This window comes from Ceratotherium simum, chromosome 25 (assembly GCF_057802395.1).
Source record: "Ceratotherium simum simum isolate JZ-2026a chromosome 25, ASM5780239v1, whole genome shotgun sequence".
Taxonomy (NCBI): domain Eukaryota; kingdom Metazoa; phylum Chordata; class Mammalia; order Perissodactyla; family Rhinocerotidae; genus Ceratotherium; species Ceratotherium simum.
Genome location: NC_141924.1, coordinates 41,025,319 through 41,039,112, shown reverse-complemented (window position 1 = coordinate 41,039,112; position 13,794 = coordinate 41,025,319). Strand labels below are relative to the sequence as shown.

The 13,794-nt window shown below is 35.4% G+C and overlaps 1 protein-coding gene across 3 annotated transcripts in view; it reads left to right on the top strand.

Moving 5' to 3' along the window:
• The window catches only part of SYT1 (synaptotagmin 1), a 523,518-nt gene that overhangs the window by 102,113 nt on the left and 407,611 nt on the right, over window positions 1–13,794 (top strand). For 2 of the 3 annotated variants that reach the window (XM_087449145.1, XM_087449149.1), the window contains one exon: window positions 7,879–7,991. The exons of the other annotated variant lie outside the window; for it this stretch is intronic. The gene's annotated coding sequence lies outside the window, so the exon portion shown is untranslated. The remainder of the gene's footprint in view (window positions 1–7,878; window positions 7,992–13,794) is intronic. 3 annotated transcript variants of the gene reach the window in all.

Below are 13,794 nucleotides of genomic sequence, written 5' to 3'. Positions count from 1 at the left end.
TCTGAGTTCCAGCTTTGTCCTTTACAAACTGAATGTTCTTTTTTTTTTTTTTTTTTAAGATTTTATTTATTTATTTTTCCCCCCAAAGCCCCAGTAGATAGTTGTATGTCATAGCTGCACATCCTTCTAGCTGCTGCACGTGGGACGCGGCCTCAGCATGGCCAGAGAAGCGGTGTGTGCCCGGGATCCGAACCCGGGCCGCCAGCAGCGGAGCGCGCGCACTCAACCGCTAAGCCACAGGGCCGGCCCTTCAGGTCTTTATTTTTGTATTTGACACTCCAACATTGGCAATGGTATTGAATTTAGCAAATAGTAACAGAGTATTAATTGAATTTAACAGGAACTTAAGCATCATGGAGGCAGAGACTTTATCTGTCTTGTTTGCCCCTGTGACTTCAGACCTGCAAAAGTGCCTGCCACAAAGTTGGTGCTCAATAAATATGTGTTGATATAAAGGAGAGATAGAAAGACAAGATAAAGAGAAAGATGAATTAATAAGACAGTTTTATCAAACTAAAAAGCTTTTGCTCAGTGAAGGAAACCATCAACAAAACAAAAAGGCAACCTATTGAATGGGAGAAGATATTTGCAAATCATGCATCCAATAAGGGGTTAATATCCAAAATATATAAAGAACTTATATAACTTAATATCAAAAAACAAACAACCCAATTAAAAAATAAGCAGAGGACTTGAATAGACGTTTTTCCAAAGAAGACATACAGATGGCCAACAGGCACATGAAAAGGTGCTCGACATCACTAACCATCAAGGAAATGCAAATCAAAACCACAATGAGATATTACTTCACACCTGTTAGAATGGCTATTATAAAAAGACAAAAAATAACAAGTGTTGGCAAGAATGTGGAGAAAAGGGAACCTTGTACAGTGTAGTGGGAATGTAAATTTGTGCAGCCACTATGGAAAACAGTATGGAAGTTTCTCAGAAAATTAAAATAGAACTGTCATATGATCCAGCAATCCTACTTCTGGGTATTTGTCTGAAGAAAATGAAAACACTAATTCAAAGAGGTATATGCACTCCTATGTCCATTGCAGTATTATTTACAATAGCCAAGATATGGAAACAACCTAAGTGTCCATCAATAGATGAATGGATAAAGAAGATATGGTATATATATATGATGGAATATTACTCAGTGATAAAAAAAGAATGAAATCTTGCCATGTGCAACAACATGGATGGACCTAAAAGTATTATGCTAGGTGAAATACGTCAAAAAGAGAAAAACAGATACCGTATAATTTCACTTGATGTGGAATCTAAAAAACAAAACAAATGAACAAACCAAACAAAACAGAAACAGACTCAGATATAGGAAACAAATTGGTGATTACCAGAGGGGGGAGTAGATGAGATGAGAGGGCAGGCAAAACAATTGAAGGGGATTTAGAGGTACAAACTTTCAGTTATAAAATAAGTAAGTCATGGTGATGTAATGTACAGCATAGGGAATATAGTCAATAATGTGGTAATATCTTTTTATGGTGACAGATGGTAACTAGACTTATTGTGGTGATCATTTCATAATGTATATAAGTATCAAATCACTGTGATATACACCTGAAACTAATAGGATATTGTATGTCAACTATATTTCAATTAAAAAAAAAAGAGTTCTTGCCCTCAAGAGACTTAGAGGCAAGATAAGAAAATATGACATGTGCATAAAAAACTGTGAATAACAATCAGTACAATAATGTATACCCCAATATACTGTAATTATATGTGCTTTCAGCATTTAAGACTGGGAACCTGTAGGATGTAGTGTTTTCAAATTTGAATTTGTATCAACTTTATATTAAAAAGAATAATTATATCAATAATAGTAACACTAGCAATAGCCAACCCAATAGGGCTTATTATGTGCTAACATTTTAATTGAATTAATGTATCCAATCTTTGTAACAGCACTATTGAAGAATTATTATTATATCCACCTTCTTTAGATGAGGAAATTGAGGATTATAGCTAGGAAGTGCTGCAGGCTGGATTTGAATTCAAGCTGTCTGAAGACAGAACCCAATGACAACCAAAAAATAAGTCTTTAAAAGATAAATTCAGTCCTCTAATGTAAATATCACGTATTTTTTTCATACAAGATTCCATTCTCTTTTTCTTAAATTGGATTTATAGTAAAATAGTAATACTTATATATAATCATAACAATAGAAATATTATTTCAAACTATTTAAAGTTTAAATGTATTAAATAGAATAAATGTTAATAAATTATGCTTTATTGAAAAATTTATTAAAAGAGTACCTTTTGAAACAAGCAACTAAAAATCTAAGAAAATGTCAATGTTCTGCTGGTTTTAACATTTTTGTATCTAGATTTCTAACTTCACCTACACATTATTGCTCGTTCTCATTTCCTACTCCACTCATACATGTGAGAAAGTCTGCTGGAACTTGAGCAACTGATTGCTGTGCAGAGTAAATTTTTAAAGTCTTAGCTTATTCAATCCAAGAATTATTGTTAAATTGAGGCTGTGACTGACTCAGTGCCATAAAATTAATTACTTCGGCTTTAGTCTCCTATAATGTATTATATATGTGCCTTCCACGCTTGTGTGCTTTTCCTAAATCTATTCTCCCAATGATTTTTACCTTCACTTCAGACCAGAGTTCACCTAAATTCCCACAGTGGTCAACTGTTGCTGGTAATCTAGTTATTAATCTAGTTATCTAGTAATTAATATAACACTAACAATGGTCAACAGAACACGTGCATGATGGCTAGTTTTAGCAAACCTCTAGACTAGATTCCTTTCCTAACTAAATTTATCTTGTAAATTTAGTTTACACCTCTTTGAATAATTTAAAATCAAACTTGAAAATAAATTTACAAAAGAAAAAAGAAATATATTCATTTGTCCTCACTAACAAAAGAATAAAGAAACTGAAGGCAATTAGTTGAGCAAAAACAGGTTGTTAAAATTCAGTGTATTCTGTGTTGAGATTTTAGAAATAAAAAAAGATGAAAGTAGATGCATTGTTTTGTGGATTAAATCAGACAAGAGAGCCAAGCTTTTCAGACTCACTTTTTGTGATCAATTCACAATGAAAAATTATATAAAATTCCTTGTGGCTTTCATCTCACATTGACTAATGTAGTAAAGGATTTCTCCCTGACATTTTTGCTTAAAAAAAAATCCAAACAAATCCTAATTCTAATAATAAAGCAAAAACTTGTCTTTCTAAGTATTTTATGCTATTTTAACATTGCATTCTTAGAGAGAAGTCAAGTGCTATGTTGGTTTGACCTGGACCATGTGTTGTAGCAAGGAAATGTGAAGTCTATGATGAGAAAGGCACTACAAATGATAGCTTCCGCTATGCTACTAATAAGCTATGAGAAGTTGGGCAAGTGAATTTCCATTTCTGAATATTTTTCAAGGAGGAGAATCATTAGCCCCTTTTGAGAATCTGATGAAAATGCACAAATACATAAATGCCTACAACTTTACATAATATTTCAGGGAGTTTGTGGACTTCTTGGAGCTATAGTCCCCACCAATAGGTAATGAAACCAAGAACTAGATCATCCCTAAAGTACTTTTACATTCTATGTTTCTAATACAATTTGCAAACATTGTGTCCTAAATTATTTTTTAACTGGGAAAAAAATTTGAATCGCACAAGTAGAAGGCTAGCTCTACCACTTTTTCCCTGACTTTTTGCCTTTGCCCTTTGCAAACAAGATTCTTCTTACACAAATATCCTATTGAGCAACTTGGCACAAGGAATATTCAAATGTAATTATTCTTTAAATTTCCATGTCTCAGGTAATTTGCTAGTGTATGATCTGTGATTTGTTTATACATAAGGTCAAAAATCTGAAGTAATGCATCAAAAACTAATCATTTATATTTTCTTTATCAAGGTTCACTGCATCTTTTAACCTACATTGACTACTATAAAGTTAATTTTCCATATTAGAGCAATACTCAGATTAGTCTTTTAAAAATTACACTATAAAAAAATGAACATATGTCAAAATGAAGGCCATCATAAGCAAATAACCTTTGGTAGTTTTCCTTGGAAAACCATATCTTAAACACAGTCGTCTAGATTATTTAAGCTGTTTGGTATATTGAAACAATTTGTATCTAATCCAATAAAATTTGTAATACATATATTTAATGGAAGAAAATCATTGATAAATTAAGAAACTTCTCACCCTGTGGAAGCAGTCTATGTCTATTAAAATTCTTAACTTATTAGACATTTTCTTTTGTCTATGAGCTTTTATGAATTCACATCTATGCCATAAAAATATAATCTTTTAATATTACAAAATTTGAAGTATATACATTTGGTTTATGGTATATTCTTGTAAGTTCGCTTGTCTAATAAAGGATGTTAGAGACTCCTGTATCTGTCTCCATCTCTAAATTGATAATAACTAAAGGATCTAGAGTTATCAAGAGAATTTTCTGAAAAATGATTGGATCTTACTCCATAATCATTGAACATAGAGTCTAAGGGAAGTATGTTAGGACAAAATGTATTTTGCTTTCAAGTTAACTTTCTCACCTTTTATTTTTCATATATTTGCTTTTCCCAAACTGGTTTTATTTATACCTTTTCCATAAGCTACAACAACTCTAAATACTGTTTTTAATGATGAATCACCAGGAGCACATTTATTAGTCTAATATGCTCCCCTTTACCATGCAAAGTTGGCCTTGCTTGAAAGTAACTTTGGAAGAGGAATAAATGATTGGTAGCCTCTGGGAGACAATTTTCTAAATTTTCCCTTCATTTATACATTCCAGATGTATTTATGGAGCTACTTCTACACAGAATGATGTTCCAGGCCCTAGGTATGCATCAGTGAACCAAACCTAAAAAAACTCTAGCTCTTATAGATTTCTGAAGAGGTGGTATTGGCAAGAGAAGGAAACAAACAAGCATATATGTAGAGTAATGATAAGTACTATCAAGAAAAATACAGCATTGCTTATAAGTTAAGAAAATAAATCAACCTACTAATCATCAGGGAGCAAGAAAATTAATTTTTAAAGCAATATGATAAATTTTACTCCTGAGAACAGGTAAAAGAATTTTTTTGAATCATGATAATTGTCCTCACCCACCCCCACCCCAATCTACTATTCAAAGAGTAACTAAAGGGATTAGATCCTTCGGTGGCTTCCCAAGGTTCCCTCCCCTGGGATCCTCAGCAGGGGCTGACCCCCGACTGCCTTGACACCCTCCACATTTCTCCACATTCACTATGTTCCAACCACATTGACCTTTTGTTGTTGTTCCTCGAACATATAAAGCTCCTTTCTTCTCAGGACTTCACGCACATATCGTTCCACCTTGAATCTAATCCTTTACCGCCCCACCCCCCCATCCAACTAATTCCTAAAAGTGATTTCTGCACAGAAGCCAATTCTGGATGGGGCTCCCTTGCCCTCACTTGCCTAGCATCTTTACCTGTCCTTTTAGAAACTTATTACAATTTAAATTATGTAATGACACATACTCTCTGTGTGGATGCATTTATCGTCTGTCCCTTTCCTTAGCCTGCAAGCTCCCGGGGGTGAAGTGAGAGAGTTGCTGAGGCAGCTGTTTCTCTCCTTTGCCAATGAACTTTCAGTGTCTTGCACCCTGCCTGACATGAAATAAGCATTTAGAAAATTGTTTCTGAGAGAAAGAATGAATTTCCCTCAAAAATGTGTTCAGTTTACAACACATGGTTTTATGCAACACGTGGCAAAGTGGGTTTCGGTGGGAGCTGGTAATATCCTTTAAACCATGTGACTGAGCAAATGATTCTAGTTGGATCTTGTGTTTTTAAATCTATGTTACACACTGTTTCTGTCCCAGACTCTGCTGGAAGTCTATTGCTTGCTCGTAGGCTCATAGTCCCAATGACAGATGGTTTTTAATCTTCGCTATTTGGCTTCCAGAATGGGTGTTTATTACTCACTCGTATTCTCTCCAACATGCAGAAAATGACTCGGGTGGCCATGCTCTCTGAGGAATCAGATACTTTCTGGGACCTATATAGAGAAAGGTTTTAAATGCTTTCTGGGGGGAAAAGCCACTTATGCTTGGAATCATTGAGAAGAGATCCAATTATGAAAAGCCACACTTGTGTAAACCGTTAAATAATTCCAGGTAGCAGTAGCTCAGGACTTGATTGTTTGATCACCTCACCCAGTACTCTGAAGGGCACACGCAAGTATGCGCATAAACACGCACGGTGTTGGTGATGTTTTCTACTTCTTTCAACATGGGAGATTAGAATTCTCCTTGAGGATGGGAAGAATCCTCCTTCAGTGCCTAGCATATCCTAAATCTCCATTGTGGCACTTATCAATTCGTAGTAATATTTCATTTTATTTTCATACCTGTCTCTCCAACTCTTTCAGAGGCAAGAAAATATCTTTTCTCTTTTTTATCCCCAAGACCTGGCTAAAAAAAAAAAAAGGGTCCATAATAGACACTCAATATTCATTGAATGAATCGCAGATAACAATAAGTACTTACAATGGAAACAGCCTGAACTGGAGTCAACCATCCCTTGTCTATGTCAGCCAGGCACAATGGAACTCAGAAACCACCCAGGGAATAAGTCTCTCTTATGTAGCATCTGTTCCTTTAAACCAAGGACTAAGGTTTTCCCAACCCCAATATACCCTCAGAAGATTTTCCTGAGTGGATTTATGCCAGAATATTTCTGGTCCATTAGTTGGCAAATAGGATTCCTTAATAACTGCAAAGGAACTATAAAATTCTATTCAGAATATAGTGAAAGCTGCGGAGGATTGTGTATTCATTTATCTTGTAGTAGGAAAACTTGAATCCTCAAATCACAGAGTGTTGCCATGTTAGCTTCCTCAGGAGAACTGAAACCCAAACTGTAAAGAGAGCAGAATGGTCTGATTAGTATCAGAGCCACTGGAATCTGCAAAGCCTTCATTCTTAATTGGGACTACAAGATTCAGCTGATAACTTAAAGTCTCCCCACCTGTGTTTCTACATTTCTTACCTAGTTCTTTGAGATTTCATATTCCAAAATCATTACTTAAAAATCTTAAATATAAGGTGGTAGGTTGCTCTATATCAACGAATAGATAAATGCAATGAAGAGTGTATTAAAGAAAACAGAAAAAATAAAAGGAAGGGGGAAAGAAAAGAAAAAAATAAAAGAATAGGGGAAACAAAGGAGAGAGAGAGAGGAGGAGGAAAGAACAAAGGAAGCAAGGAAGAAAGGGGACTGTTAAGATATTTGATAGAGCTCCTCCACAACTCGGATGCTTTTGTATGTGCAGTATTTCAATGTCCTTCCTGGGTAAATAACAATGCCTTTCTTTTTATTAGCACTGCTGCAGCTGCTGTTGCTTACAAAGAGATTCACAAATCAAAATAGACTCAGTTAGCTTTTCAATATTTCTGAAAGGTGGGGGAACACTGCCAGAGAAGGATGGCACTCCAGTATCCTAACAAGGAGTCTTGTTAGCAAAACAAAGTATGAATTGCTTAGAGATAATTCCCCACGGTTGTTAATTCCACCGGGGGCCTTCTGTGGCAGCACAGGCTATTTCTCCTCTGTGGACCAATGCCATTGAACAGGATATGTCAGAAGAAATATGAAAAAGTTGCTTTTTTGAAACGTTTATTCTTCTAGAGTTTTCTTTTTGTCAGCATGATTCATACCTATTGGTTCTTAGCCTGGAGCACCTAGCACAACCAGGAATTGAGGAAGCAGGATGTGAATAATGAATAGGCTGCTTAAGCAGAAGTCTGTGTACCCAGTCAGTAGTAAAGGCAAGTGCAGAGTTGCAAGCCTGCATTTTCATGCATTATTTCTGTTATTCTCTCTGTCCCAAAGGAAAACGAGAACTAGCTAGAGCTTGAGTGACAAACGCCTGGATTCAGATTGGAAGACTGTTCATTTGCCTATTGCTTCGTTCCTGGAAATTGCACTACAACTGCCTGATTAAGGTATTTGGGAAAAACAGAAACATTGATAGGTTTTGTTGATGATCATCCCCCATCCCTATACACATCTTGTGATATGTGGGGAAAAAAAGCATTTGTGCAGAAGATTGGAGAACAGTACCTCTTACTCTAAAAAACTGTTTTTATGATATTAAAGGAAATATTAGTATTTGTCACATCTTTTGAAATTATTACTAGTATTAATGCCTTTGAAGTGCTAGTTTAGTTTATGGGGCACTGATGACTTATATAACGTTTTTGCTTTCTCCCACTCTCATTTTGTACTTCATCAAATCCAAAGTTGTCATGGTTCATTATCTGTAGATGATCTTGAGCAGCCTTGCATTCTAAAAGAATATGCCATGGCATCTGCCTCTGTGCTTTTGAGCCCTGCTGTACAGATGATTTTTAGCAAGAGTATTGAGTAAGAGGGTGGGAGTGAAGGTGGAATTTGTCTCAGTCTTTCTTTGTGCCCTACTATGTCTCATTCCTTCATATATGCCTAATTCAACAATGAGGTACATATATCACATTGTGACTAGTACATATGTTAGAGTACATAATTGGGGGTGTAAAGTATCCGCTTGAATGTCTTAACTAATGAATTCCATTAAATTCAATTATCATTCTTAGACTCTTCATTAACCAATCAAATTGCTTCTTTGGTCTAAGACGTTTCTAACACACTTTGAATCGGCATAAACACAATTCTATGAAGTTAATTGGAGGTGATTAATTATCTCACTCATCATTATTTAGAGCCCCGTGTTAGTGAAGTTTTGGATTTCTAAAGAATCTCCTTTCACGCTATTCTCATTGTATACAAAGAAATAATGTTCACTGTGAGACTGTGTCTTGAAGACTTCATTCCACTATTTGCATCTTAGTTTTTTCCTGAGGAAGTTGACTACAATGGGTCTCCATTACGAAAGTCATATAGAAATAAATCAACTATACCCTCCTACAAATTCACAGACTTATTAAATAAATCTGTCCAGTAGGCTTGTGTTATATCACAAGTCCTTCACCTTTTGGGTATGAACTATTTCAATACTAGAAGTTTTGCGGTATGATACTACAGTATAGGATCACAGTTGTTATTGTTGAAACATATTTTCTTCTAATTTTCATAATTTCTTTACATGGATTATTAAAACAAAAACAAAGTGGTTCTGAAAATGCATAGACTCAGAATCAAAAGTACTTTAGTTTCCTAGGAAATACTTGTCACAGTGCTCACGTATAATGGTCATTTCATCATCTTATAATGAAGGGCATGTGCTGATGTTCTGGCAGTGCGGTTCTTACCATACAGTTCTTAAAATATTTCCATTTTGTTCTCTTCTACTTGATGCCTTTTAGGAACAATTTTATCTTCTATTCTGCAGATATTTTGAGAAATATCTCAAAATATAACCTGAAGTCAATCTACAGAATCTATTCCTGGGTTCTATCCCATGCTGACTTAAATCAGAATCTTTGCGAGTGGGCTCTAGAACCAGCATTTTAAGTATGTGTATCAGATGATTCCAGTGCCCTCCAAAGTTAAGAACCACTACTCTACACTATGAGAGCAAGGAAACAGCTGAGAGGAAACCAGTGTAAAACTATACATATAATTGATGTCAAAAATAAAAATATTGAAATTAAATTTAGATTTGGATTTTTTCCTACATATTTATATTTCCTGGGACTGTTCAAAGGATTTTAGACTGTTTTTTTCCCCTATCTTGTGAGTCTTAAATGTTTTGAAATTAAAAATTCAAGTTAAGGATGTCAAGGAAATGAATGTCTATTAATTTACAAGCTTCCCAAAGTTGCCAAATAATAAATGATCTCTATAATAGTAAAAGGTATTAAATTCATAATTTGTACAATTGTTATTTTCACATTTGAATCTTTAGTTTTGCAAAGCTCTCTAAATAACAAGTCACTCTTTCAACATTAGATATATCTAATAAGCACTACTTCTTTAAGAATTCTACCTGTACTTTTGTTAAGGTTTCCATTGAGATAGCTCCTATGGGTGTTGAACTTTCAAAAGATAATTTTTTGGTACAAATAAGTTAAACCTTTTGGACTGAGGCTTCCCCATTTATTCATAAGTGAACATGTCTGTGTTATCTAATTTTAGTAAGAGAATTTTCTCATAGCTTTATTTTTAGTGCAAACAAGTTATACATTGCCAACTTATTATGCCAAACTGTGAAGCAAGTATACACTTAAGTGAGAGTTAGGGGACAATGAACTGTCTTCTGAACCATGAAAAGACAGAATGTTGTGATTACCTCTGGCACTGGGCGAGAGCAAACGGCAACATTCTAGTAGGAAAACTACAGAGAATGTTTGACCCAAAAAATTAATTCTTGCTTCCTACGTGGTAGACTCCACTGAGACAAGGGTCTAAAAAGGGAAAATGGTCAAAATCTTTAGGTTTTCAGGTGAACTTACTTTATGAAATAAATGTGTCTTAAAATGATTGGAATAATTGTTTTCCAAATCCATAAGAATCCTTTTATAAATTAAAAAATCCTTTCTTTTCAGCAAGTTTCAAAGATTACATTTACAATACAGGCAGGCACTAATTTCAGTTGGGTTGTGTTTCAAAAGTTTAAATTATAAGTTAAGGGGTGGCCCGGTGGCGCAAGCTGTTGGGTGCGCGCGCTCCGCTGCGGTGGCCCGGGGTTCGCTGGTTCGGATCCCAGGCACGCACCGACGCACTGCTTTGGCAGCCATGCTGTGGCAGCGTCCCATATAAAGTGGAGGAGGATGGGCACGGATGTTAGCCCAGGGCCGTCTTCCTCGGCAAAAAAAGAGGAGGATTGGCGGATGTTAGCTCAGGGCTGATCTCCTCACAAAAAAAAAAAAAAAAAAAATTATAAGTTAAATATTTAGGAATCAAAACACTTTTTCACACAAAAACAATACTACAAATGATGTTAGATGCTCAGATTCAATTTTCTAAAATCCACAAAATTATAGTCAAATCATATGATTTGTAAAACTAGAGCTTTGAAGTGAAAAATAGTAGAAAACAGTAGTATATGATTCTAAAAAGGAAACCAATTAGACAAAATATTTTTTTAAGTTCTTGTTTACTTTGAATATCAACGCTGGAGGAAAGCAAATTTGATTATAAGTAAATGAAAAATTGAAAGAGATGGTAGGAGGTTTTTCTAACATACAGACAAAGCGGATATAACATGAGCAGTATTCTGAGTAGAGTAAGAGGAGATGGAGGGAGGAGATGCTGGGTAGTGCTAGAGCATGAGGGGCAAAATGGTCTCAAATACGAGAAGCCAAGCAGTATTCAACTAGCTCTCAAATAGAGAGGATGCGCATTAATGGTTATGTTTACAATTTACGGGAACAGGTGTACTCAATTATTTTAAAATGACTACATATGTATAGTCGTTACACATCCATTTGGAAAGCAGATGAATAGAGGAAACGTTTAAGGAGAGACAATGAGCACGAATGCTAATTCAATGAGCATCAAATGAAGGGTGTGAAGAGAGAACTGGTGAGTCTCCCAACCTTCTATCAACGACTTTTTCTCTGAATTACTCAACCCACCACTCAAGGCTTTACTGAACTCCACTTTCGGAGGAATTCTACCCTCTATGTCTTTCAAAAAGTTCAGCATCAAGAGTTCAAGGAGACCAAATTTACCAATTTGCTGCATTTACCCATACAGTTGCACCTTTAATTTACCAAATATTTATCGAATACCTACTGTTTATTGAATACTGTGTATTAGGCACTATGCTAAATTTGCTACTTTCAGGCCAGACATTAGACCACAAAGAATATTTTGTACTATTTGAATTTTAGTATTTTGTGTTTTACTATTTCTCTTTATTTTCTGTTCATGAAATTTGGATGGTTTGAGAGAGTGAGCAGCATCTCTGCTTGGGGATGGAGGACCAGGAGTGTGAATAATGAATAAGGGGAATAAGGCCCAAAGAAAGGTGTATTATCTTATTCCTCCTCTCTTCTTTGGTCTTCAAGGAGGTCTTAGCAGCTGTAAGTAGAACCCCCTTTACTTTCATTTAACCTAAAGAACGAGTGTTAGACCTGGAAAAGCAGACAGAACTATTTCGTCGTGACTAAAATTCTCCAAAGAAAAATAAATAATTTCAAAATAAAAGGCCTGTGATAGATAGCATCTCTTGATTTGACCTAAGCCTCACTACTAGGCTACCCTGCAGTATAAGAAGCGAGAAGTTAGAAAGCCATCCTGGAAAAAGGGCCATAATTCTTTATCAGTTCTAATTGTCAGTAAAATAAAATGTCTAAAAGAAAAGTTTCCAGAATCTCAATTAGTATTTAGGTTGAGCTACCACAGAAATCATCATGTAAGTTTTTAAAATCCCTCTCCACTCTAGAAATTCAACTGGGGAAAAAAATGGTTCACTTTCCATCAAAGAAAGTTGTTAAAAGAGATTTCTAAATGTAAAGCACCCCTCTTCCATTTCATTCTCAAGGAACGAGAGCAAAGGATAAGGTGAAGTTTTGATGACATTCAGGGGAGAGTCTTAGGACAGGAATGGCCAATGCCTGTGCTGAGTTAGCTCAGTCTCTATTTTGCAGCTTTCAAAAACTACTATGAAAACCTGGGCGTAATAAGACAACAGTGGTATCACCACTCATGTGTGAATTTCCCAAATGCTTTTGTCCCCCTTCCCTTTGAAGTGACACTTCAAAATTGCCTGACCAATGCTATATCATCAGTTACCTTCACATATAAACTTGTTCGATGTTACCTACACTTAGATTTACAATCAATATGTCTTTGTCTCCTACTCTCCCTTGGCCGAACAAACCTTGTCCATCATGAAACCTGAGTTCACACATTTATTTATTCAACAATAATTTTGTTGAGCACCTCCTATGCCAGTCACTTTTCCAAGCCCTGTGTCCAGGCCCCTGTTCTCATGGAGACTTCATTTTATGGGAGTGGCAGACTATTACAAGGAACAAATACATAAGTATGCACACCCACTAAAACACTGGTCATCCAATAATTCTAATCGTATTCTTCTCTACCTTTTTTTCCTTCAAGTTTTTTTCCAGTCAATGATTCTGCTCTTCATTTTAATCTCATTGATTCTCGCTATTGTCAACCATGCACTAAAATCAATCTGATCCACCTATTTTAACTCTTGTTTTAGGCTTTCCATCTTCTTAAAGGGAAAGAACAAGGAGATGCATAAATTTACGTATTAGATAAAGATGAATTGCCTGAGAAATGTAATCCATATAGCTAGGCCTACGTAATGCCAGGGTGGCTACACTGTGGTCATTATGGAGTCAAATTTCCTGTAGCCCAGGCCTCAAAAGGCATCTTTTCTGATCCTGAGATTTTTCTTAATTATATTTTCCAGTGACTAACTGTCCTATTCTGGGACGCATCAGAATAAATCTTCTGCTCTGTTGCTCTGCCTGTCTGGCAAAGTAACTTTGGTGTGGATTAAGTTGGACTATACACTCTTAAATTCAATAAGGGTTGTATGTATCTAGTCAGTATAAGAAGAACAATAGACTTCAGAGAATTCATTATGGTAATAGGAAGGAAAATGATTTAATTGAGGATACTGGATATAAAGCAGAAAATAGATAAGAAAAGAATATATAGCAACTTTTAAGAATGTATATATTCTTTAATTTAAGAAGAGATAAACCATAACCTGAAAGAGTTATAGAAATTGGACATTAATTCTTGATAATTCCCCTTAAATTAATTATCAGAAAATAAACTAATAGTATTGAAATCCAAGATTTATTTAGAGTCAAACCACTCTAA